Source organism: Eurosta solidaginis, chromosome X (assembly GCF_040869045.1).
Source record: "Eurosta solidaginis isolate ZX-2024a chromosome X, ASM4086904v1, whole genome shotgun sequence".
In the NCBI taxonomy this organism is placed as follows: Eukaryota; Metazoa; Arthropoda; class Insecta; order Diptera; family Tephritidae; genus Eurosta; species Eurosta solidaginis.
Window position 1 is genome coordinate 31255536 of NC_090324.1, and position 26822 is coordinate 31282357.

A 26822-nucleotide genomic window follows, 5' to 3' on the forward strand; every position below is an offset into this window, starting at 1 on the left:
CTTAACTTTGTTGAGCTTGTTGTTGTTGTTTTATTTTCGTCATATTTTTATTGTCTTTTCTTAATATTTAAGAATTTATGAGCTTAACACCGGCTTATAATAACTGAATATTCAATTATTAGGTTTGTTTAAGAGAAACTGAAAAGAAAGAAACATTTACTGGCATATTGCGATGGTACCATTTCGAAAACCGCCACGTAATCATCTTCAGGGATTTTCGTTTAGTTATGTTGTTGTTGTATTAACAGTGGTTCGCCCCACTTAATGGGTACGACCACTCACAAATTGTCATCAAAATCCTCTAACGGAAGTCCTAGGAAACTGTCCGTGTCAACAGGGGCGGACCAAAGGGAGATGGGTCTTAGAGGTGTAGGTTCCACATTACAATTGAAAAGATGGTTGGTGTCATGTGGGGACACATCACATGCAGGACATACCTTACGTATGTCTGGGTTGATTCTGGACAAGTAAGAGTTTAACCTGTTACAGTATCCAGAACGAAGTTGGGCCAGGCTGACTCGTGTTTCCCTTGGTAGTGTGCTTTCTTATTCTGCAAGGGTGGGATATTGCATATTAATAACGTGGTTCACCGGGCCCGTCCTGACAAAGGCGTTTACCGATTATGTATGGATTTGGCCAAGGCCCTGCTTATGCTTGCCTGGATCAAACGGCAGTGTTGGCAGGTGCCGGATCTCGTCATAGTGCTTTAGGAGATATTCCCTTAATTACCGTGGAGGCGGTGCTGAATCAAGCAGTTGTTTACTAGGATATCCTGGTTTGTGACAGCTAAACAAGAACTGTTTGTTCAGCAATTCATTGTGCTCTTTTGAGCTCTTTGGCCTCACTATGTAAATGGTGTTCGGGGGTCATAAAGAGACATCTGGAGGCAGTTCTGATTGCTGTATTTGGGCAGGCCTGTAGCCTTTTCCAGTGTGTATTGTTAAGACCAGGCGACCAAACTGGTGACGCGTAGCTCATCAGCGGCCAGCCAATTGCTTTGTACGTGGTTAGCAACGTTTCTTTATCTTTTCCCCATGTGCTGCCGGCAAGCGACTTGAGGATTTTGTTGCGACTTTGCACTTTACAAACAATCTCGGTGACATGAGCCTTGAAGGTTAGAGTATTATCTAACGTTACCCCTAAGATCTTGGGGTGACTGACAGTCGGTAGTGTGACACCATCGACGCGTACGTCCAATATTTGCGACATCTGTTCCTTCCACGTCGTGAACAGGGTGGCCGTGGATTTTGTCGGTGATAGTGCCAAGTTGCGCGAGGTAAAAAAACCGGATAGATCGGGGAGATAGCTGTTTATTTTAGAAACTAATTCATCAACTGAAGGGTCAGGTGATGTTGCCATAATCGTGCAATCGTCAGCATAGGAAATTATTGTAACTTCTTCTGGTGGGGAAGGGATTTTTGATATGTAAAAATTAAACAGACTCGGGGACACGACACCACCCTGTGGGACACCCTGTTTAATTTTTATAGGTTTAGAAATTTCGTTCCTAAATTCAACTGACGCCTGCCGACCACTCAGGTAATTGGCGGTCTATCTTTTTAAACAAGCAGGAAGGTGTGAGCCTTCTACGTCTTGGAGTAGCTTGCCGTGGTTGACTGTGTCAAAAGCTTTTGACAGGTCGAGTGCGCGAGCACCGTCCTATGATGGGGTTTTGCTGATCTAAACCGTAATCAATCTGAGTGTTAATGGCATTGAGCGCGGTGGTGGTGCTGTGCATTTTACGGAAGCCATGTTGGTGCGTTGCGAGGCGAAGATTTGCCGTAAATGAGGGAGAACGGTTTCCAATGTCTTCGCTACTGGCGAAAGGAGTGATATCGGTCGATAAGACTCGCCTTCGTTGCCAGGTTTGCCAGGCTTTAGTAGAGGGATTATCCTTGCAATTTTCCATTTTTCGAGAATGACAAAGGATCCCAGTGACAGGTTGAAAACATGTGTTAGATATTTTATTCCCTCATCGCCAAGGTGTTTAAGCATTGACATGGCTATTCCGTCGGGGCCAATCGACTTGGAAGGCCTGGCCTTGCGGATTGCTGAGTCAACCTCTGTGGGGGTGATGGTAATGGGTGGGACGTCGTGTTTATGTTTAAGGCTCGTTTGTTAGCACGACGTCTGGCTTTTCTACAGAAGAATGCATTATAAATTGTCGGTAAAAGTCGCTCGTGCATTTCTTCGAATCGGATAAAGTTTTGTCACCGAAGGTTATCGAGACTTTGTCCTTGTGTTTGGTAAGATTATGCAAGGATTTGCCGGTTGACCACAATTTACCAACACCCGAAGAGAGGTTGCAGTTCTTTAGATGCTCCTCCCATTTGGTACTTTATGTTCATTTACCAGCCGCATGATATCCAAATTAAGACTCCTAATAAGGGGGTCTCTAGGGTTGCGGTGTCTCGCAAGGTCACGTTCTCTTGCTAAATTTGCGGCTTCGGCCGGGAAATTCGGTATGCTTTCAAGCGTTCTACCGGCCGGGATGAAGCGTGCAGTAGTTGAAGCGATGACCTTGCGGAACGCACGCTCGCCGTGCCGGACATCGGTCGGAACGGGAAGAGCAGCAAAAGATCGGTTTGTAAAGATTGTGTAATCTTCCCAATTGGGTTTTTTTAAATTAATGAATGTCCGCTTTTCGGAGGTGATAAAATTGGCAGGTCGCTCAATTGAAAGGAGTATGGGCAGGTGATCAGAAGCTAGAGTAAGGATTGGTTGCCATTCAACGCAATTTATGAGCCCTGCGCTGACGATTGAGATGTCAGGTGAGATGTAGCAATTACCTGCAATTCGGGTGGGGGCATCGCCGTTTATCGTGCAGAAAGTCGTATTGTCTGTTGTTGTATTATCTGTTGCATTTGCTCTGCTAGCTGACTGAGCGTTGAAATCGCCGAGGATAAGACGGTTTTCGTCGCAGAGTAGCGTTCTGATATCAGGGCGATAGCCACTTGGACAGCAGGTGGCTGGAGGTATATAAATGTTAATTATTTCTAGGTCAACGTCGTCGGGGGGATCAGTCGTCACTCTGAGATTCAGAGATGGATGAAGGCGCCTTGAAGGATATATGCTTTATCGAGTGTACAGTCCGATTGCTGCTGGTGTGCCTGGTGTCTGTGAATTAGTACTAGTGTTTTGGCAGCAAGGCGCAACGAATGTGCCAATCGGACGATTTCCGTTTGTAAGCCCAGCGCGTCTATGAAGGTGGCATAGGCCAAGGCATGAACTACATTGGACCGATGCCGCGATTGTAAACACTCTGAGCGGGAATACGGAACCCACGGTGTTGGCGAAAAGGAGTTGATGACTCCTTCTTACGCGAGTACGAGTTTCGCAAAAGGAGGGGAGGGACGTGGGTAAACGCTGGTGCTCGGCATTGCTACTAGCCATGCTACGTAAATTGTAGTGATGGGTTGTAGCGGCCGCATTATGTGGAGGCGCCGTTTGGCGCGAGCAACAGGGGGCAGTTGATGTGGACTGCTGAGCAGCATCGCTGCTAGAAGGTGGCGGAGGTACGTTTGAGAGTGAACCGCGGGACCTCCTTGGACGTGAACAGCAGGGAGCCATACAAGTTTTATAGAAGTTTCGGCGGATACGAACGTTGGGTTCTAACCCAGAATAGCCCGAACGATGCAACCATCTTATACATGAGACACACTGACAAGAGTATGACCGTCTAAGATAAATCCTTTTCCGACATATGCAGCAGAACCACATTCGTAATGTTATCGAAGGTTTCACCGAGATTCGAACCGCGAATCACACACCATCGCAATATGCCAGTAAATGTTTCTTTCTTTTCAGTTTATTATCAGAATATTCAATTATTATAAGCCGGTGTCAGGCTCTTGAATTCTTCAATATTAAGTTTAAATTGAACACACCATTAAACAAACAAACATTGTTATTGGTTTTGTAAAATTTGGTTTGCTGGATGCCGTTATTTGTTTTCGTTGCTTTGAATTAAATTTGTTCAGATTTGCAGTGCACCTTTTGTTTCACTTGAATAGCACATTGCAGTTTCAGTTTCATGTTCAAGTGAACAGCAAGGCCGCGAAGTAAAAAAATACTTCTTTAACTCTTTCAAACAAATTAATTTCATTTACCATAACAATGGGTCGGGGTAAAGCTTTAACCAACGAAGAACAGATAAAAATAAAAACATTTAGAGATGGTAGGCTTTCTGTGACTGAAATATCCCAAAAAATTGCTAAAGCAGAAAGGTAATATATAATTTTATTCAAAACGAGACGAACTATGGAAAAAACATGAAAGGCCGTGTAAGTGGTGTGCTGTTTGATCTGCAGGTCTATTTTCCGAGAAGCTTCAAATTCGCATGATTCTGTGAACAAAATTAGGGCTAAAGTAGGTGTCCATGTTAGCAAGAATTAATGGTGACTTATAACCATAAAGCCATAACCAGATAAAACAGCTGATCACACCTAAAAAATAAAAAAAAATAAATGTAAGGCGCGATAACCTCCGAAGAGATCTAAGGCCGAGCTTCTCTTCCAATTTGCGTCGTGCTCCTCCTGTTTTACCTACAAATTGGCCGGACGGGACCTACATGTTTTATGCCGACTCCGAACGGCATCTGCAAGGCAGATGAGTTTCCACTGAGAGCTTTTCATGGCAGAAATACACCCGGAGCGCTTGCCAGTCACTGCCGAGGGGCGACCCCGCTTAGAAAAATTTTCTTCTAATTGAAAAACCTTATTTCTAAAATTTTGATGTTGCTTTTCCCGGGAGTTGAACCCAGGGCATACGGTGTGATAGGCGGAGCACGCTACCATCACACCACGGTGGCCGCCACGGTGGTGACTTATAACCATAACGCCATAACCAGATAAAACAGCTGATCACACCTACCTTATGGAAATCAATGTAATCATGTTAGCGTTATGGTATGGCACCATTAATCGATTACATTGATTTCCATAAGGTAGGTTCGATCAGCTGTTTTATCTGGTTATGGCGTTATGTTATAAGTCACCATTAATTCGCCCTTTACTCTGCACGGAAAGAAATAGGGTTGAAATTTTGCCAAGATAACATGACATGGAGCAACGAGTGGAAGCGCGTTGTTTTTTCTGACGAGAAGAAGTTTAATTTGGAGGGCCTTGATGGCTATAATTATGATTTTCACGATTTAAGGAAGGAGACTCACCAGTTGGATCGATTACACAGTCGAGTCGGCGGAGTTATGGTATGGGGTGCGATTTCCTATTATGGCACCTACGAGCTCCAGTTTTTAAATCCACCATGAACGGTAAAACATATCAGTGTGTTCTAGAAAAGGCCTTTCCATCTATTGAAGATCTTTTTAGTTCATTGCCGTGGACTTTCCAACACGACAACTCCCAAATACATACTGCTCGTTTGGTCAAATCGTGGATAGAGCCCAAAAATATCTCAGTTTTGGATTGGCCACCATACTCGTCGGTCCTTAATATAATAGAGAATGTTTGCGGATGACTGTCCAGAAAAGTTTACGAGTCTGGAAAACAATTTTCAACAAAAGCCGAACTTATTGAGGCCATTCAACCAGAGTGGAATTCAATTTCTCTCAATTATTTGAAAAATTTGTACGAGTCAATGCCTAATAGGATGTACGAGGTTATCCATTATTAGAAACTACATATATATAAATTTAAATTTTTTTCTAATCCACATTTATTAAAAAATGTGCTATTCTAGTGAAACAGAATTTATTCCTTATTTTTTGAGTATTTTTCTGTTTTAAGTTGTATTTAAAAATCGTTAAATTTATCGAAATGTTTTTTATTTTTTATTAAATGCCGACTAAAGACAATCCATTATTTGTATTTCCTGCACAGATAATGGGGGGGGGGGGGATATTAAATGTGTACGGTGTGCTATTCAAGTGAAACGCAGTGTATGTATACAAATTTATTTTCCTAGAATTGCTGGCATAGAGGTCCGACGCCTTTTTGTGGATATCACTGAAGACCTGTTTGTGTTTTTTCTTTATGTGGATGTCTTTCAGGTGCCATATTTCCATAATGCTGTGCAGATAACTTCTTAAGCCCCTGGGAGGAGGGGCCTATTCAATTAGATGTCTGTTGGGATGCCAAACTTACTTACTTACTTAATTGGCGCTTAACTCTTTGAACGGTTGTGACCGTCCAACAAGGCGCCCCAGGCCGTCTCTCTTCCAACCGGCGCCAATTGGCCACACCAAGGGAGTTTAAATCGTTTTCCACCTGGTCCTTCCAACGGAGTGGGGGACGCCCTCTATCTCTGCTTCCATAGGCGGGTTCCGATAGAAACACTTTCTTGGCGGGAGCGTCATCTTTCATTCGCATAACATGGCCTAGCCAGGGCAGCCGTTGCGTTTTAATTCGCTGGACTATGTTGATGTCTGCGTATAGCTCGTACAGCTCATCGTTAAATCTTCTTCGGTACTCGCCATCGCCAACGCGTAGAGGTCCATACATCTTTCGAAGACCTTTTGTCTCGAACACTCCCAGAGCCGCCTCATCTGCTGTTGTCATGGTCTATGCTTCTGCCCCATATAGCAGGACGGGTACGATAAGTGACTTGTAGAGTATGATTTTCGTTTGCCGATAGAGGGCTTTACTTTTCAGTTGCCTACCTAGTCCAAAGTAGCATTCATTGGCAAGAGTGATTCTTCGCTGTATTTCAGAGCTGATGTTGCTGCTAGTGTTGATGCTGGTTCCCAAATAAACAAGTATTTTACGATTTCAAAATTATGGCTGCCAACAGTAGCGTGGTTGCCAAGACGCATATGCGCTGACTCTTTGCTCGATGACAGCTCCTCATTCACCATCAAACCCATCTTTACCGCTTCTTTTTCCAGTTTGGAGTAAGCAGAACTAACTGCGCGGGTGTTTTGGCCGATGATATCAATGTCATCAGCATACGCCAGTAATTGCACGCTTTTATAGAATATTATTCCAGATCGGTTAAGCTCTGCAGCTAGTATAATTTTCTCCAGCATCAAATTAAAGAAATCGCCCGATAGGGGGTCACCCTGTCTGAAACCTCGTTTAGTTTCGAACGGCTCGGAGAGGTCCTTCCCAAATCTGAGCTGATGGTGTTGCTCAACGTCATTTTGCACAGCCGTATAAGTTTTGCGGGGAAACCAAATTCAGACATAGTGGCATATAGGCAGATGCTTCTTTTCGTGATGTCGAAAGCGGCTTTAAAATCGACGATGGGATGCCAAAGTTTGTGGGTATTCAACAAAAACTGTTTGATCAGCATTTAATTTCTCTCCCTAATGGGGAGTACTCTCGAATCACTGTGTAGTTGGTGTTCTGGGGACATAAGATGACAGCCCGTAGCGGTTCTGGGAGCAGTTTTAGAGGCTTGTTCTTGATTCCAGTGAGTAACCTTAAGGCTTGGCGACCATATCAGGGATGCGGAGCATCCAAGCCGCAGGCCAATTGTATTGTAAGTGGTAATGAGCGTATCTTTGTCTTTACCCCAAGTGCTGCCGACAAGAGATTTGAGGACTTTATTACCGCTCTGGATTTGAGGTACAATTGCGGTTGCATGCTCGCCAAAATGAAGATCCTGATCGAACATCACACCCAGGAGTTTTGGGTGTAAAACAGTCGGTAGCGTAATACCATCGACGTGGATGTCCAATAATTTCAATGTAACCCCCTTTATTTTGTGATTCCTGTCTAGGGAAATTCCATGGTTCAAGTCTATGGAAGCATTTTCAAAAGATTCAAGCTGCCTTTGTAGGCGGTGCCACAAGCGTTTTAATTCAACCTTACGAAGTTGCTCATATAAAGTTTTAGCAGTTTATCTTTTGAAGTTATGGAAATATTCCGAGTATTGATAAAATTATATTTTGAATTAATAATCCTGCTAAAAGTAGGCGTAATAGGTGTATTATTCACGGTTAGAAGAAGTAGTATGTTGAATTTTATAACAAGTCACTTATTTAGATGAAAGTTGAAGTGACGAAACAAATAGGCTGACGTATATACTGGTGAATAAATGAGCAATGCTAACTTAAACGTTTTTTCGGTTGAGGCTGCCGATTTTTTCGGTTGACTCGACGCTAAGTGAAGAAGAAGAAGGGAGAATAGAAGCACAAGAAGCTGATATCGCTACAAGCGATGAGTCAGACGCCCGCCATGTTGTTGCTCGGTGGAGATATCGAGCCTAATGCTGGTCCAAGGAACTGCGTCTGCTACGTCTGCTGAAAAAAAATATCCCTAAGACGGTCAGTGTGTCTACTCCAAAGAATGGTTGAGCTGAACTTGATATTCTGGAGTAGCCCCAACCACTTGTCATCTCCTCAATTTCAATAAAACTATCGTGGATCCTCGCTGTTTAGGCCCAACGGCGTCCGCGGATATAAGCGCTCATCCGCCCCTCTCAGCGTAAATTAATAGTCACGGCTCCAATGTTAACATCTTAACGACGTAAGGGTGCACTGCAAGCTAAACAAAACTCAAGCCAATCGGCTATTTCAATTTTTGTCTGAAGAACAGAAACATTTTTGTTTTATGGCTGACGAAAAGTAGCAATTTCACTTCATAGCGGACGAAAAGTAGCTATGTATTTGGTTTAATGACTGACGAAAACTAGCTCATTCGTCTTCAGGATGACGAAAATACTCAAATCGAATTGGTTTTTTTTACCGAACCCCATGTAATGCCTTAAGTTGTTAATAATATTATAAATAGATGTCGGATATTCCGTAGATAACAAATATGTGAGTTAAATAAAATCTTGTGTTCCTAGCTCAAGCTTTACAAAAACAACACATTCAAAGTTAAAAATCTGGCTTTGACATCTTTGCACACTGATAACGATGGATCGAACTTTTAAATGAATCACAAATATAATTCTCATTGAAAAAGTTTGTTTTCAAAACTCTGTTTCTAAACCACAAATGACCGCGAGACAGAGAGACCCACGAGTCCTATGAGACCAATCTTTAAAAATACGGAATACATTTTCAGCAGTTGATGCTGCAGTTGCACAATATGGACAAAGAAGGACCCTGCGATATGTTTATACAATATTGACATCAAACAAAAGGTGTTCAAGAGGGTTTTCATATAAAATGAATTGCATCACGATATCCCAACATATTTTTGATATAGCAGCCAACATGTAAAATTTTCTTGTGGTACTAACAAGAATCGTTAACATAATACCTGCTTAGCGAAAAAAATAAATAAAAGATGGGCGTTTCGTGAGTTGTTGCATAACTGTCAATGTATCATTTTCAGTGTATATCCCAAAACCCAAAACAAAATTATAGTTGAAGTGCTTACATTAACTGTTGAGAAAAAAGCTTAAAAAATTCCAAATGCCCATCCATGCGCGCTCAACATAATTTTCTTGGAAACTGTCCCCCAGTACTTGACCAAAGCTGATTGGGATCTAAGCCATATTTAATGTGAACTTCCCCTGCTGCGTTCACGCGGTTACGGTTAGCTCATGGTATGCGAATGGATGAAGAAATTCTGGTGACATTCGTATTTTGCAGCAGAGGAAGGCGACCTCCGTTGATTTTTTAGAGACAGGAGGGTTAAGACTTCATCTCCCTTGGTGCACATAACCATGTAAATAAGCAGAAAACGAAAAATAAATCGCTATTATTCGTCATCCACAAATCGAAATTTCTAGTTTACGTCAACTATAGGTCGAAAGTGTTAGTTTTCGTGCGAAATTTCAACCAACTGCTTTGCTTTTGATAAAACCAGAAAAAAAATTATAAAATTGATATCCTAGAATAATTGTTAATGTATTTCTGACAACAAACATTTAATTACAAATTTTATCCGAGATGTCTTTTTCGATGAGTTCTCTGAATACTTTTGTTATAAAAACTTATATAGAATTAACAACTGGGGCCCGTCTCACAAGTCGTACATGTTTTGTAGTACGTAATACAAGTGTCAGAACAAATTTACTTGTATTTTTATGAATCTTGTGAACTAATTCAAGATGATCTTAAGCATACATTTCATATTCTATATTGCAGCCACATTAGGATTTTACCTCGGAACTTGAGTTAGGAAGCTTTGGTTGGCAAGCTCAGTGTTAGTCCAAATACCAAATTTTAGCGAACTCGCTTTATATATCGCTGTAACTCAGAAATGCTTTAGTCCTTTTCATGTTCAACTTCGCACGAACTGAATATCGCGATCAAATCATGTGAAACGAGATTTTTGCGAAAAACTAAATTTTTACCGGCTTTGACCTCGTTTATCACTCGACGCTTATACGATAGTTATTGTGACTTTCAATGCCACCTTTGCAATGCCAAAATATAGGCTCCGGGCTCAAGCTGAGTACTCCGCTACTGGCATGCACCAAATATCTTATTCAATTGGTTGAATAGGTTTGGAGAACACCTTGCACTCACATTGTGACACGAGATTTGTATATACATATTGAATATATGATTACATATGAACATATATAAATAAATGTATAAAAGCACTTCGCAACTTCAAAACTTATTTTTGTGCCTAACGATTTAAATTTTTTTTTTTTTTTCAAAAATGCATGTATTTACAAATTTGAATTAAACCTTACCGCCCTTTTTGTCCGCTGACTGATGTATGGGTATTAGTAGATACAAGCCCAATGTCATGGATTCTAATCAATTATATGAATTTGAATAAAAAAAAATAAATGTAAGGCGCGATAACCTCCGAAGAGATCTAAGGCCGAGCTTCTCTTCCAATTTGCGTCGTGCTCCTCTTGATTTTCCCTACAAATTGGCCGGACGGGACCTACATGATTTTTTTATGCCGACTCCGAACGGCATCTGCAAGGCAGATGAGTTTTCACTGAGAGCTTTTCATGGCAGAAATACACCCGAAGCGCTTGCCAAACACTGCCGAGGGGCGACCCCGTTTATAAAAATTTTCTTCTAATTGAAAAACCTTATTTCTAAAATTTTTGATGTTGCTTTGCCCGGGGTTTGAACCCAGGGCATCCGGTGTGGTAGGCGGAGCACGCTACCATCACACCACGGTGGCCGCCAATGAATTTGAATAGCAAGTGAAAATTCAGTTCCCAAATTTCCGCTTTTTTTTTTGTTTTGTTTTAGTGTTTTTGCTAGTTTTGTTCATTTTACTTAATTCGGGACTTAAAATCTTCCGAACTAATATACACTTTCATAAGTACATATGTATGTATATCTAACCGATATCCTTATTACACACTTCTTCTTTTTATAGTTTTCAAACTTTTGCGTTTTATATTTTAATTGTTCTTTTAGTCAATTTTAGTGGTATATCGATATTTTGTGTTCACGATAACCGATATCGATGGATTATTAATTTCTTTTTGCCCAATATTCATCCCTAATGTGTACTACATATATCATATAAGTATTCGTGTTGAAGTATGTGCATATATTCTTGCATAAAACGTTATTTGCTCAAATACCATTTCACCCTTCGTTCGTTCACTTGAACAACACAGCGCTTTATTTGTGCGAAAAATAATACGTACATACATAAATATGCCCATCGGATATTAAACAAATAAAAAATTAAATTCGTGGAAACCGAACACTCTAAACTGAATCAAGAAACAAACTGGTGGTGAAGAGAAGCAATAACATTTGTACATATATATACACATATACACATACTATGTGTGCTTTTGTCATTTATCATGCAGAGATTGTGCCAAACGGTAGTTAAGTTCTATGGCGATATATGACGGGCTTAAAAAAAACAACGAATATGCTAGTCTGCAACTAGTCGCTTAGCGTTGTTCTGCCTAGTCAACAGTGTTACCATATTTTTACATATTAAATCATCCTTAAACTTTCTTACGAATCATCAATCGCGACAGAAAATCAAACAATTTAACAGTCTCCAGCGGGTTTTGAATTTTGGTATGCAATATGAACCTATATCTAAAAAAATTAATTATAAATCTGCTAATGTGCGCAACAAACAAATTAAATGTGAAACAAATTTAAATAGAAAGAAACAGGTATGTAGTTCCAAAATTTTTATACTAAATATAAAAGACGAAAAGATGAAGGAATTTGTCTGCTCACGTACATCTGTCGCGATATATCTGTCGCTGTTTAAATGTAAAATAACACCAAACATTTTATTAAGAAATATTTTATAGAAGCTTGCTAGTTTTTCCATTTTGAGAGTTTGTGATATTTAAAAGTCACGAATTATCACCGAATTTAATGCTATGTACATAAATATCAATTGCAACTAGGGGCGGATCTACGGGGAAGGTTTATGTACGAACACTCCACCCTCTTTGGAGTTCGAAATTTCATATTATTCACCGTCATTTTTCCATACGCAGTAATCCTTGCAACTTGACAAGTACAATTCAATTCGAAAATTAAAAAAAGTTTTATGATTTGAAAGAAATTTATATCGGTTATTTTATTTCATATTTACAAAATGTATGTATTTATGATTTTAAAACAATTTAAATTGTTTTCCAAAACAATTCATCACATACTTAATCGTTTTTAAATTTTTGAGGCTTTCGAAAAAATTTTTTCCGGGTTTTGTATTCATTCAAATCAATGCGGTTATGGATATTCAATGGAAATGAACGTTCTGGAGTTGGTGTAGTAACTAGCAGTACTACCAAAAACTCGCAATAACGTATGTACATATATACTTACATTTTTGAATGCGTTCACATTTCGACGTACGAAAACTAACACTTTCAATATTTCGGCTTATGGCTGACGAAAGCTAACAATTTCACTTTGTCGCTGACGAAAACTAGCAATTTTACTTTGAGACTGACGTAAATTAGCAATTTATTTATATTTTTCTGCTTATTTACAGGGTCTAGAGTTTCAAATTAACTTTAGATTTATAAAATTTATTGAAAAAGCTGATTATGAAATTGACTAATTATCATTTAAGGCCTCATTAATAATTTAGCCCTTAGCTGTCCAGGCGATTTTGCCTTCTCGAGCACCAATGCAGATCAAGTCTTACCTTACCTGTCTCTAGCAAATTAATGCAGGTCCCCTTCCTCAACAGCAAAAAGCAGATGTCACGAGCGTCCTCATCCATTCGCAAGCGATGACATAGCCAACAAAGTCTTTGAGCTTTTAATTGTTATACTGTTTTCACACAGAAACTTAATGATCTCATTTCACCTGCTAATGAAATCGTAAATTTTTTGCTTTCACACAGAAGTAACTGCTCGATTAGTATGAAGGATGAGACAGACAATCATGGCGGAACGATACAAGGTGGGAGCATGGTGACATACCTACAAAAAAAAAAAATTCCATGTACTTGTAAATTCGATGGACAAATGTCAAAATCGTACTGCGCCGGTAGTTGATGTATCAAATCAAATAAAAAAGGTTATAATCAGCTGTTCGATGCGGCCACCTTGTATCGTTCCGCCATGCAGACAATGACATTTGCTTTGAAAACTAAGAAGCGGAAACGGAAGCGGAACGCTGCCAACAGAGTTGCATTGTGCTTTTGACTTCATTAGGCATTCGATTAGCTACTAATGAAATAATAGATTCGAATTTTGTAGGGAAGATTGAGCTCAATAAGCGTCTTAATGTAGAAAATTGCCTTTATTATTCAATAAGCCGTCTGTGTGAAATTAGTATTACGCTATCAAAATCTGCTTAAAGCTCGTCATTAACCTCTGTACACAAAATTTATGTTAAGCCATTAACCTAAAGAAGAAGATTTAACATGTTGGCTGTTTTATCAAAAATATGCGGGATATCGTGATGCAATTCATTTTAAGTACATACATATATTATAATTTTCTTGAACACCTTTTGTTTGTGGATATTGTGTATCTGCAGAACAGCTGTGGAAAATGTATGTATACTGTTTTTTTCAAACATTCTTCTCATATGACTCGCGGGCCTCTCTTTCTCGCGGTAATTTATGGTTGAAAAACACGGCTTTGGAAACGAACTTTTTCGATGAGAATGATAATTGCGGTTCATTTAAAAATTCCCTGCGACCCTGCGTTATCAGTCTGCAAGAATATCACAACAAGATTTCTAACTTTGAATATGTTGTTTTTGGAAAGATTCATCTAGGAACACAAGGTTTCCTTTAACTCACATATTCATTATCTACAGAATATCCGAAATCTATTCATATTATTATTAACAACTTAAGGTATTATCGAATACCTTGTAAAAAAAAAAACAAAACAAATTCAGTTTGAGTGTTAGAAAACCTTTGTTAGGTGGCCAGGGACAATTGTAAAAAACTTCCGAAATTGAATAATTTTATTTCGAATTTTAAGGAACTTCTCGATATTGCAGTAACCTGAAACTTTTGTGCTTTATTACGTTGTATTATTAAGAATAAAAGAGTTTTCTAGATGGGACAGTGATCGAGATATTTAGAAAGAACATTTACAAAGTTTTATATCTTGCGACTGCTATTTGAGAAACTAAGAGCATACTCCGAAAACAAATTTTCGCTAGGTGGTCCAGCAATCGTGAAAATTAAAAAAAAATCGTCCGAGCATCGACATTTTTTTTTCGAGCTTTCAGGAACTTCGCGACAATCCTGAGACCTGAAACTTTGAACGAAGCTCTGGGCTCTATTTGGGTTTAATGTTTGGAATAAAAAAGTTCCCTATAAGCTACAGAGATCGATATATCTATAAAGCCCATTAACAACATGTGGAACATTGGGCCTGTTATTTGAGTAACTTCCAGTAGAGCTGGATTCTTGAAACTAGGCGCTTACTTCAGAACCCCTTGACATCACAACATGACGGAAACAAATTTTAGAGAGGTGGTCCAGAGATCGCGAATGTTCAAAAAATCGCCCGAGCTTGAAAAGTTTCGAGTTTCAAGGAACTTACAGATAACCCAGTGACTTCCAACTTTGAACATATCTTCGGACTTTATTACATTGTAATACTCCGGATAATAGGGTTTTCTAGGTAGGACAGGTATCGAGATAATAAGAGATGTTTGGAAAGTCCTTTAACAACATGTAGCATCTTGCAACCGCTATTTGAGTAACTTCCCCCAGAGCTCTATTCTTGAAATTAAGAATACTCTTCTGAACTCCTTGACATGCAATATGACGAAAAAAATTTCGCTAGAAGGTCCACTTATCTTAAAATTTAAAAAAAATCGTCTTGACTTGGAGTTTTTTCTCTCGAGCTTTCAAAAACTTGCCCATAACCATGAGATTTGAAACTTTAAACAAAGCTTTGGGCTCTATTAGGTTGTAATATTTTGGATAAGAGAGCTTTTTAGATTAGAGAGGGATCGAGATATGTAGATATATTTAGAAAGTCCATTTACAACATGTGGAATCTTGCGATCTTTGGGTAAGGGAGATTTCTAGATGGGACAGGGATTGCGATATGTAGAGATGTTTAGAAAGTCCAATTTGAGTAACTTCCCGGTGAGCTAGATTATTGTAACTAATAAAATACTTCCGAACCCCACGACAATGTAACATCAGCATAAGTTTTCGCTAGATAGCCCAGGGATCGTGAAAAAAAATATTCCGATTTAAAAGTCCATTTAGTTCTAGAAACTTACGATCGATTTCTTAGCAACTACTCAATGACCTAGAAAATGGACCAGAAGAAACGATAAATGTCTCTTTAAACAAAGAAATAATCTTGCTGAACTTTGATATTAAAATATTAACATTACCAGCGTAAACATTTGCAAGAGGCACAAAAATATTAAGGACCTGTGGATAAAAGAAGTCTTCGAAATTTTTAAAATAAAATTGGACTGCTGCTAATCAGACTAGTTCCGAACTAACGTATAACTATCGATTTAAAAACGGTACTTGTTCCAAAGGTCTACAATGAGCAGAAATTGCAAATTCGTAGGATACCGCAATGTCAAAAGTGCCATTTAAAAGCACCCACTAGTTCTAATTCTGTTTCCTCGCATCTTTTGATGAGATAGTTCACCCTTCAACCTGTTGCTCAAAACCTTCGCTTTACGTGACTGTCTCCCATTATCTCTGCAGTTCAGCTTAAGCTGGTGATATTGTTAAAATATCATATTTGAGCTTAATCTGCATCCTATTGAGATCTATTTAATGTTTTATTCTTATCGGAATAATTATAAAGTTGATCCGCGTGAGGTACTTTAAATTTTTTAAAGTTTTTAAGCCACTCACAGTTTTTAAACTGAAATATTAGAGTCGTGGGATAGTAGCATAGCTAACCACTTTTAATATCAGCTTTCTTGTCAAACTTTGCTCACATCATAGTAACATTGTTTGCTTGCTCCTAAGTTTGTCTACATATTGAAGCTCAAAAAAGTAATTTATTATTGCACTGTATAAAAATGGGAGTAAACCTTGTGTAACAAACTACAGAGAACTTAAGGAACTCAGTGCCATTTCAAACTTTTTTGTATCATTTCTTACTAAACATTAAACACTTTTTGTTTTATCACATTGATATTCCACTCGAAAACTAACACTTTCAAAGTTTTTTACGAAAACTAATACTTTCAAAACTTCGTAGGAAAGCTAAAACTTTCGACCTGTGGCTGACAAAAACTAGGAAATAGAGTTGTAAGGGATAATTTGTTGTTGTCGAAAATTTGTTGTATCAGATGAATCTTGTGCCGTTAATGAAATTTAATAGTTATCATTTAAGACTTCATTATTTATTATCACAATTTAGCGTTCAACCATTTTTTTGGTATTCCGTCACGCCAGTTATCCTATTTAGCGATAAATGACGCCAATGGGGAGCACCAAGGGAGATGAAGTCTTAGTCCACACTACTCCCACCCCAATAAGGTCCTCAAATCTCCGCTACAAAATATGAGTGGCGACCGGTTTTTCTTCTAACCATGACCCAGCCAACGAAGTCTTTGAGCTTTCCTTCGTTGCAATATCATATCTACGCATCATCAATTGATGTTAAATCATTCCAGGTTTATCACTGAATCCATGCTGGGTGATAACTTCGAGACCCCCATTAGCAGCTGCCGTTTATTTCTTTATTTATTTATTTATTAGTCTACAATTTAAAATATATACAGATTAAAATGTTCAATTTACTTAAAATATGTAGTATAAGCGACATAAATAACATATTTATTCTACAAATTTATAAGTAGGATAGATTGTTGTGCATCAATTCTTATACGTATGCCCATGCAGGCAGCCGTCGTGAGGATTTCTGTAGGACGAGAATTGCTCAGAAAGGAGATATGTGCCCATTAGGGAGCCGACGTGAAGCGCTCATAAAGGAGCCAACGCGAAATGCTCATGAGGGAGCTGTTTGCATAGTAGGGGGCCCTCGTGAGATGTAATGTTTGTTGTAGATGACGCAGTGACCAGTACGTTTTTGTAATATATTTATTAGGCGTATGATCTTATCACACTTTTATATGCTCTGATTTGCCCGTGATTGCATTAGATAAGCATTTTGTAATTTAAGTTTAATAGTATACTTTACTTTATTAAGAAAGGCGAGTCTGAAATATCGAAATTGATGTACCTAGTGCTTGTTGAAATCCAGACACAAACAACGAAAAGCTTCGTGCATTTCAAAATTAGATCTGCATGTACTCAGGAAGAGTGGTTGAAAATGCCTTGATGGCCTCATAGGGACACTAATCTTTATCTCACTAATTAAAAATGGGCTATTCACAATCCCTCCCAATAACTTCACCATGAACAATACACCCAACAATTACCTTCGGCTCTCAAGGGAAGGAAGGATAATAAACTTCAACCAGCTATTATAAGATGGAAGATTTCTTGTTGGATCCCACGATAAGTGACTCTTTTTGAACCGATTCCAGCTTGTCACGATAAATCTGACAAAGGGTTTCAAACAATTGACGCGTATTCTAGTATCGGTCGAACTATGGCAGTAAAGAGTGCTTTTGTGACGTAAGGGTCCATAAATTATTTTGACCACCGTTCAATGAAAGCTAACACACCTCTAGATCGAGTCACACAAGTTTCAATATAATATTTGAAGTCTAGTTTGGGGTCCATTGTAACACCGAGATCGATGAAGCTAGTAACTTGCTCAAGCTGGTAGTCACCTATCGAATAATTATGTACCTGATATGATTTTCTAGTAAAACTCATGAATTTGCATTTGTTTAGGTTGAGGGCCATTTCATTGGCCTTGCACCATTGAACTAAGCTATCCAAATCGTTCTGAAGAAGTAGTCTGTCTCCAGGGCTTTGAGTGGGTCTAAAGAACTTTACATCATCGGCGTACATTAAAATCTCGGAGCGATTTAACATACTTGGAAGATCATTGATAAATAATAAAAACAATAGCGGCCCAAGATGGCGTCCTTGAGGTACGCCAGATGCAACTTTGATGAATTGCGATGAGGCGTCTTTAAATATCACTTTTTGCTTCCTCCCTGTTAAGTAAGTGGAGATCCATCCTAGAAACGTCGATGAGAACCCCATACAGTCAAGTTTGTATGAGAAACTTTATCAAAAGCCTTGTTAAAGTCTGTGTAAATTACATCTGTTTGAAGGTTATTTCTAAAGTTTCTAGAGACTTGCGTTGTGAATTCAAGTAAATTTGATTCAGTTGATTTACCTCAGCAGAACCCATGCTGAGACGGGTGAATTATTGGATATAGTGAGTGAGCTAATTGTTTTGTAACAATGCACTCGAAAAGTTTATGCGGTATGTCACTAAGTTTTGCAATTCCTCTGTAGTTTGCTACGCAAGATTTACTGCCACTTTTGTACAGTGGTATTATAAAAGATTCTTTCCAGGAACTAGGAAATATTCCATGTTTTAGAGAGGCGCTAAATATATTAGTTAAGGGCTGATAAAGAAATTCAGCGCAACTTTTCAGAACAACAGTGTGAATCTTATCATAACCACTATAATAAGAAGTCTTCAGGTTTTCTAGCTTTAAAAATGCATATGTAGCAGATATTAACGGAACTCGTACACAGTCAAGCATTGGTAACCCAGGTGGGAGGTCTGGGTTGTCGTGAAGCCGACTCGCAGTAGTTTGATTTAAAGAAATCAGCAAAAATATCAGCAATTATGACGTCATCACTTGAAATCATGTTGTCAAATTTCATGACAGAAGGAAAACCAGTAGTCTTACGTTTGGAGTTAACAAAACCCTAGAACGACTTCGGGTTGGAAGAAAGATGAAACTTTAGCTTTTCTAAGTAGTTCTTGTAGCATATCTTGCTCAGAGAATTATATTTGTGACGTCAAATAGAATAAACACCATAGTCACTTGACAAGCCAGATTTCTTATATCGCTTAAACCAGCGCTTTTTTTATTTTTTCAGTAGTTCAATTCTCTCGGCGAGAAGTTTGAGGAACGCAAGTATGAAAAATGCCGTGTAACATATTAGTGAAATGAAGTACGCTTTCTTCAACATCTCCGTTATATTGAGGTCAAATTATGTTGGATACCTTGTCTTTCGTCATTTCGAGGTCGGTTTTTCTAAATAAAAAGCGAACAGAAGACAAATCGTTTTGATTGGAAACAACATGTTCTAGTTGTTGGGATGTTTCAGCAGTAATCTCCAATGGTGGGTGATACACGTCCTCGGGCAATACCAATGGGTCACATCGAACCAAAGGGAGTTTAGAAACGTCACTAACATATACGGAATCCAAGCATTTACCAAACTTATTTAAAACACTATTTACTTGATAAAGCCCCATATCCGCAAGGTCGTTTAAAAACTCATCGAAGATGTCTCTAGATGAACAGGGAACAAATAAACGGTCAATTATATTCCAGGTTACACATGACACTTTGAAATCGCCTAACACTATGACCAAGTCAGAACTATTAACTAAAGAAGACACTGACCTTATAGCTGATGAATGTTTGCAGTATATCTGTAGATCAGATTGCGGAGGGACGTAGCTTACAGTAATATAAGTATAACAGGTTAAGTGTTTAACTCGGACACAAAGAAATTCGATGTTATCGGCTTCAGGGATCAGGATTTCATTAGCGGGAAATCTGGCATCAACAGCAATCAAAACTCCTCCACCAACTTTGTTCTGACGATCATTTCTAAAAACTTCGAAACTGTTACTCAAGATTTCAGAGCTAAACACGTGCGGCTTAAGCCAGGTTTCAGTGAAAACCAACACCTTGTAGGTGAGGTCGTGGCTCTTAAGGAACAGATCAGTAAGTTTTGTGTTTAATCCTCTTACATTTTGATAGTACAAGGTAGTGCTAAAATCACAAACTAGTTTTTTGAAGCTACAGCAGAACTTTGAGGAATTCGTACATTTTTCCGAGGTTCTTCCCGAACAAATTCCCGAATGAGTGCGCCATTCGGCCAAAACGATTTATCTAAAATCGTTACAAAACTTTCCCAAAAGACATACATTTTAAAAGATTATATACTTCTTTCTTCTCTAAATTTGAATTTCCGAACATTTAGCTCACTGGGCTTCAACAGAGACGTTATGTACTGCTTCACGTCCTCGACTGAAGTATCGCTAGAGAAACGCGATATAAATATCGATTTATTAGGAGAGACTACGAAAAGAGCACTAGGAGCAGTTTTTTCTTGATTATTTTGTTCTAATATCTGATCAGTGGGGCGGGTTGCAGGAATTTCAGTCGAAGTAGATGCGAAATTATCATCAGAAACTGTCACGCGAATCGAGGCAGAGGTAGACGTAGACGAAGCCCCGGCGTCCTTAAATCTCGTATTTTCGAGAAGCAACCTATGTTTGCGCAGGCCCAAGTTTTGGCTGATATATCCCAAATGATGCAATTTTCTCGTTATTATGATTTTCTTGAACACCTTTTGTTTGTTATTTGCACCGCATAAACACATCTCAGGACTTTCCCTTGTCTACATTTGTGCGCCTGCAGCGCAAATTGGCCTCATGGTTTCTCGAGTCCCGCGCCCTTTTAAGGCAGAGACACTGGTAAAAAACATAGGACTCGTGTTTTTTTGATGATTATTATATTTGTGATTTACTTCTGCCTTACCATTGTGCATGGACATAATAACCTAATTATTCGCTTAATTATTAGCTTAAAATATGTTGTTTTTAAACGGTTTTATTTAGATTGACTTGACCGGCCGGCCGGCCGACACGAATTTTTAATTAAAATTTAAGTAAAATGTTTGGTTCATTCCAAGGAAAATTCTTTGTTTTGTACTTACTAATTTTTTGATTCAAACTCAACGGCCAATACTTGACCGGCCGGCCGGCCGACACGAATTTTGTAATTAAAATTTAAGTAAAATGTTTGGTTCATTCCAAGGAAAATTCTTTGTTTTGTACTTACTAATTTTTGGATTCAAACTCAACGGCCAATACAGCTCTGAATAAGTACAAAATTTAAGTAACTTCCCGATAAGCTACAAACTTGAAACTTGGAATATAGTTCAGAACCCGATGACAATGCAATAATAAGAAAAAAAGTCCGATAGGTGGCTTATGGATCGAAATATTTCAAAACATCGTATTTGTAGTCCGATTTGGCTCATGTTTGGTACACATATTACATACAGAAATAGAAATCGCTTTATGAAAAAAAAAATCCCGATAGGTGCGGCAAGGATCGATATATTAAAAATATTCGTACTTGGGGTCCGATCTGGCTCATATTTGGAACAAATATTACATACAGTCCGGTAGAACTGACATCAAACTACTTTGGAGTTCGAGGAGGGACAAGCATACGTGGCGCCGAGTCGTGTAAAGTCTTGGGAAGGATTATGTATTGAGGACTTATATTGTAACAAATTGTCAGGAAAGAGGCCTTGTAATAATCAGTCCTAAATGAACTAAATAGAATGAGAAATAATAGGCAATTAAATAAAGACTAAAAACTTGAAAATAAAATAATAAAAAGAAAATTTTAAGTTAAACGGTTTTATTGACACGCACCCAAAGCTTTTATTTAATTTTCTGATCAACGCCATAGATTGATGAGAAGTGTGATGACTAGTACCTAGGACCTACCTAATTATTTTCTAGCTTTTAGTATTATTATTACTTAATGTAAGTATTGTTTTCAATAAAACCGTTTAACTTAAATTTTTTTTTAAATTATTTTATTTCAATTACGGACGCAATGTTTCTTTTAACGCACATCATCAATATCTACAGAAAATCTGAACCTATATTATTACCGAACATTTTGTAAAAATACAAAAATTCAGTTTGAGTGTTAGCTTTCGCCATCCAGAAAGTGTTTTTCATCAGACACTAAGATTCCTATGATAAGTCGATGTATTTAGTTATTATTATTATTAGGCCTGGAAGCATTGCGACCTTTGTGTAGATCTATTGTGCATGACCCTTCAGCTTAATTTTGTATTTTTTGAAATATGGTGGGGTAGCATCCCAATCTTGGAGTTCGAACCATAGATGTAAGCTCCCGTTCTTTCGTCATCGAATTTCGATCCATCCGTGAATCAGACCTCTGAATCAGGGTCATTATAAGGATTCCCTGTTTCTCAGTGGGTTCTGTCCACAATGGACACTTCAAAGTTCTGTGATATTCTGAGCTTAGGGGACATTACGTCAAGCAGTTGTAATGTGGGATTTCCCATGAATTTTTTTATAACTTTCATATACCCTATAATGTTTCTTGGATTCAACTTCGAAATATTTTGAAGTCTTACTGCGCCCAGTGTTGCCTCTTTCTTTATCAGAATAGGGAAGTGAGGTGCTCCCACTAAAGCACTAAGTGCATCAGCAGGGGACGTTCTGCCAATGCAAACTAGTCGATGTAGGTTGCTTTGTTTTGCTGGTGCCGTTCTTTGGGTGGCCTTCTGCCACCAAACTAGGGAAGCATATGTGACTATTGGCTTTACAACAGTATTAAATGTCCAGTATACCATTTTGTTGCTTTGTTTAGGATAGCATCCAAATGAGCATTCCACGTGAGGTTTCTATCCCGTGTGACCCCTAGGTATTTTGTGTCCATTGGGAATTGTATTTTATTTCCTCCAAGAGATGGTCCTGGGATGGATGCTTTCCTTATCAGGGTGAAGGCACTAGGACAGTTTTGTTACGATTGATAGACAGTCCTTTGGTATCGCACCACCTCTCTATGATGCGAAGGGCTTGTTGCACGTGATCTGATATTGCTTCTTCTTGCATCGCTGTGATGCAGATAACTAGGTCATCTATATACCCTTTTGTAAAATCTTTTGGTTTTCATTAACAGAAGGAGGTCATCTATGACCAGGGTCCACAGGAGAGGGCAGAGCACACCTCCTTCTGGACATCCTCTTATGGCCGCAATTGATTCAGTTGTCCATCTCAGTTCCAAATGGATTTTTCTACTATTCAACATGGACAGCACCCATCGAATAATAATAAGGTTTACGTCCTTGCCAAGCATTGTTAGCTTTCGTCAGTCGTTACACGACATTGCTACATTTCGTCAGCTTTGCAGTGATATTGCTAGTTTTCGTCAGCCATAAAACGAAAGTGCTACTTTCCGTCAGACATAAATAGCTTTCGTACGGAATGTCGTTTAATACCTGAAAAAAAGCGAAAATTACTTCGATACGCTTCGATATCAAATTCGTTGCCTCCGCATCTTGACTTCAGATACGAAATTACTTTCGGAACAATACAGTAATTTTTCATAAAAGTTCTAGAATTCAGTGCATTTCCCTTCATCGAATTCTTGCTTGATAAATAATTGGGCAAAGCTTTGGAAAATAGATATGAGCTTTTAGAAGCGACTTTGAAATGCCGAAAAATGGCACATTAAATATGATTATGTAGTAATCTCTATTCCTTAAGGCCCAATATTGGAGTAGTTCTTCTGACGATTGCATAAACGCAGCTTTTTGATTTTAGTGTCGTACTTGGAACACGTTTCAATAATTTTCTCAAAGATAAAATGAAAGCACGAGTCTTTTTTTACTTCCTTTATAATTGTTTGGTTTGGTGTTTTTGCGCCATTTTCCATACGAAATTAAAGAATTTTGCAATCAAAAGAGTAACTTACCGCAAAGGTAGGGTGTTGAAACTTGGAACAAATATTGGAACCAGTTGACAATATGCCACAAAAAAAGAAAAGCTTTGCTAGGTGGCTCAGGGAAAGTTCTAAAAAACTTCCGAAGTTGAAAATTTAGCTTTCCGGTTTTAAGGAACTCCTTGATATTGCAGTGATCTGAAACTTTGAACATAGGTTGGCACTTTATTACGTTGAAATATTAGGTATAAAAAAGTTTTCTAGTTGGTCAGTGATCGAGATATTTAGAAAGATCATTTACAAAATTTTGAATAATGGGACTGCTAGGACTGCTATTTGAGTAACTAAGAACATACTTCAGAAACAAATTTTTGATCGTAAAAATAAAAAACATCCTCCGAAATTCGAAATTTTTCCTTCGAGATTTCAGGAATTTCCCCATATCGCTGAAACCTTAAATTTTGAACGAAGCTTTGGGCTCTGTTAGGTTGTAATGTTAGGATAAACAAGTAAGGAAGGTTAAGTTCGGGTGTAACCGAACATTACATACTCAGCTGAGAGCTTTGGAGACAAAATAAGAGAAAATCACCATGTAGGAAAATGAGGTGCCATGTCATAATCCCAAGTGGCATATTCCCAAGTAAAAAAATTGGGATTATGACACTCCCTATGCAGTGTCATAATCCCATTTTGTTTACTTGGGATTAAGACACTCCTTATGCAGTTTTATTTTCAAGTTTTTGATCAAAGGCATTAAACAAATATAACAAAAATAACTATATTAATTAATTATTTTGAGAAATACAAATAAGCAAAAGAATTTCAGAAATTTCCTTATAAAAAATAAAAGGAACTAAATTCAAGAAAGTAAACTCTTTATATAAAGAATTGTTCAGTTGTTTCAACAACTTGCCTACAAAACGGGCATAAAATTAAAGTATGGTTTTTTTTTGTGACCATGTCTACATGGTTTTATAATAGTATCTTTTTTATTAGTAAAGCATACTTCACAAATAATGTCCTTAGCTACAGTTGCGACCTCGTCCTCAGGTTCATTTTCTTCCTCTTCTTCGTCGTTGCATATGGGAAGTTCCAAATTTTCGTCAAGAATCCCATTCCGTTTATTTGTGACGGTTGTTAAAAACATATTTACATTCATTTTTTTGGAGTTTAGCTTTTGCCATAGTATATCTATTACATTATGGCTATTTCTATACTTCTTTCTCGGTCTATCGAACACGTTCAAAGCACCATCTAATACTTGTTTCAGCTCTGCATATTTTTGTAGTTCGTCATCTCTAATAAATTTGATAAATTCCCAAACACTACCATGTTTGGACATTTTTGTCGCCAAATAGCTGTTGTGGCCTTCAAGGGCACTGGTCGTACGCACATTTTCTCCAAACAATGACAGCTGCCGAGGAGTTATCCAAAAGAAATTTCGTATATTACTTTTCATGTAGGTACATAAAGTTATAACGATTTACCTTTCCAAGCCACTGCCTTTCATAATACTCCAGTATTCTGTCAAAAACGTTGCCATGGTCATACTGAAAGGCTTCATTGTTTAGTGCTTCCTGCTTACATAAAATAAACCCAACCAAAATGTTGTCCAGATCAAGAAGAGGCAGGGACATTAATTTATTGAGAAGCCTTTTGGCATCGCTGCTTTTGCTGAGAGTTTTGCTCAACTCTTCCAACTTGATTGCTCGTCTTCGCACTGCTTGCTTGAAATTAAAACAACAGCAACCCTTTAGCTTAGCATCAGGGAATATTTTTTTAATACCATTTCGGAGCCCAGCTCAAAATCGGTCATGTAACTTGTGGGTTCCAAACGTAAAAGGTTACTGTTGATAAATCCAAATAAATGCTCGTACCCTTTTTGAGTCTTTTTTGTCAGTAACACATGTATTATAGGAAATACCTAAAACGGTGAAAGTTGAGTTTTTGCGGAATCACTTATGGTGGGATGTCTTAAAGCCATAGGACAAAAGTTAATGGCGTCAAGTCCCATCCCATGGAGACATAAGGGCATATGCTATAAAGTCTCAATATAATGGGACATAACGCCATAAGTTTTTTTTTTCGTAATAAGACAAAAAGCCATATTTTTGTTAATGAATGCATGTCACCATATTTCATTAAAAATTTTGCCTCTGTCAAGAGATATTTGCAAAAGAAGTTGAGCATTTTCATGTGTTTGTTGTAATGCTGTTATATGCAGGAGGGTGTAATACGCAGAAGGACATCACCGTGGCGGTAGCCACGGTTATACCACACACCCGGACTTGGCATGGCGTAGCCCAGGGTTATTATTTATAAGCGCGCCGAAGGCCGCCAACGCAGAAAGGTGTTCTCTGCAAAAATGGGTTTTTTATCCCATTCGACTAAAATTTATATGAGACTTAAGACCATTTTGAAATTATGGCTTTATGTCCGTTTGGATTTTCCCCAAAAATATGATATGATAGCAATTTTCTGATTATTTCAAGATGCAGCTAATACTTACATGGTTTTCATGTCCGATGTATATAATACGCAGTTGCTTATATCCACACCGTGGAACAACCGCAAAGGTAGCGTCTATTAAATAATGACGCTCGGTGAAATGCTTTTGAATGAGATCGCCCATAGGCGCTGAGTAAAAAACGGTGTACGCAAAATCAAGTTCAATCACCGTAGTTTGATAAAACTTTTGTTTCTCAACACTTTTACACATCCCGAATTCCTTTATATTGTTTGTGTCTTCAAAAAGCGATATAAACTCCTGTGGAGTTTGTGGTACAGGTGGCATTGCCTTCGCTTTAATGCGAAAAATACTCCTTTTAACACTTGCATAAGTTATGCCATTAGAGGAATCGACATCCCTTCCCACTTCTTCATTGTAAATATTTCTAAGCCGGTTGTTATCTAAAGTCGGCTG

The 26822-nt window shown here is 38.3% G+C and overlaps 1 protein-coding gene across 26 annotated transcripts in view; it reads left to right on the plus strand.

Moving 5' to 3' along the window:
• Positions 1 to 26822, plus strand: part of zfh2 (Zn finger homeodomain 2) — a 2927436-nt gene that overhangs the window by 267672 nt on the left and 2632942 nt on the right. The window contains exon 1 of one of the 26 annotated variants that reach the window (XR_010947784.1): positions 11620 to 11979. The exons of the other annotated variants lie outside the window; for them this stretch is intronic. The gene's annotated coding sequence lies outside the window, so the exon portion shown is untranslated. Of the gene's footprint in view, positions 1 to 11619; positions 11980 to 26822 lie in introns of those variants that run through there. 26 annotated transcript variants of the gene reach the window in all.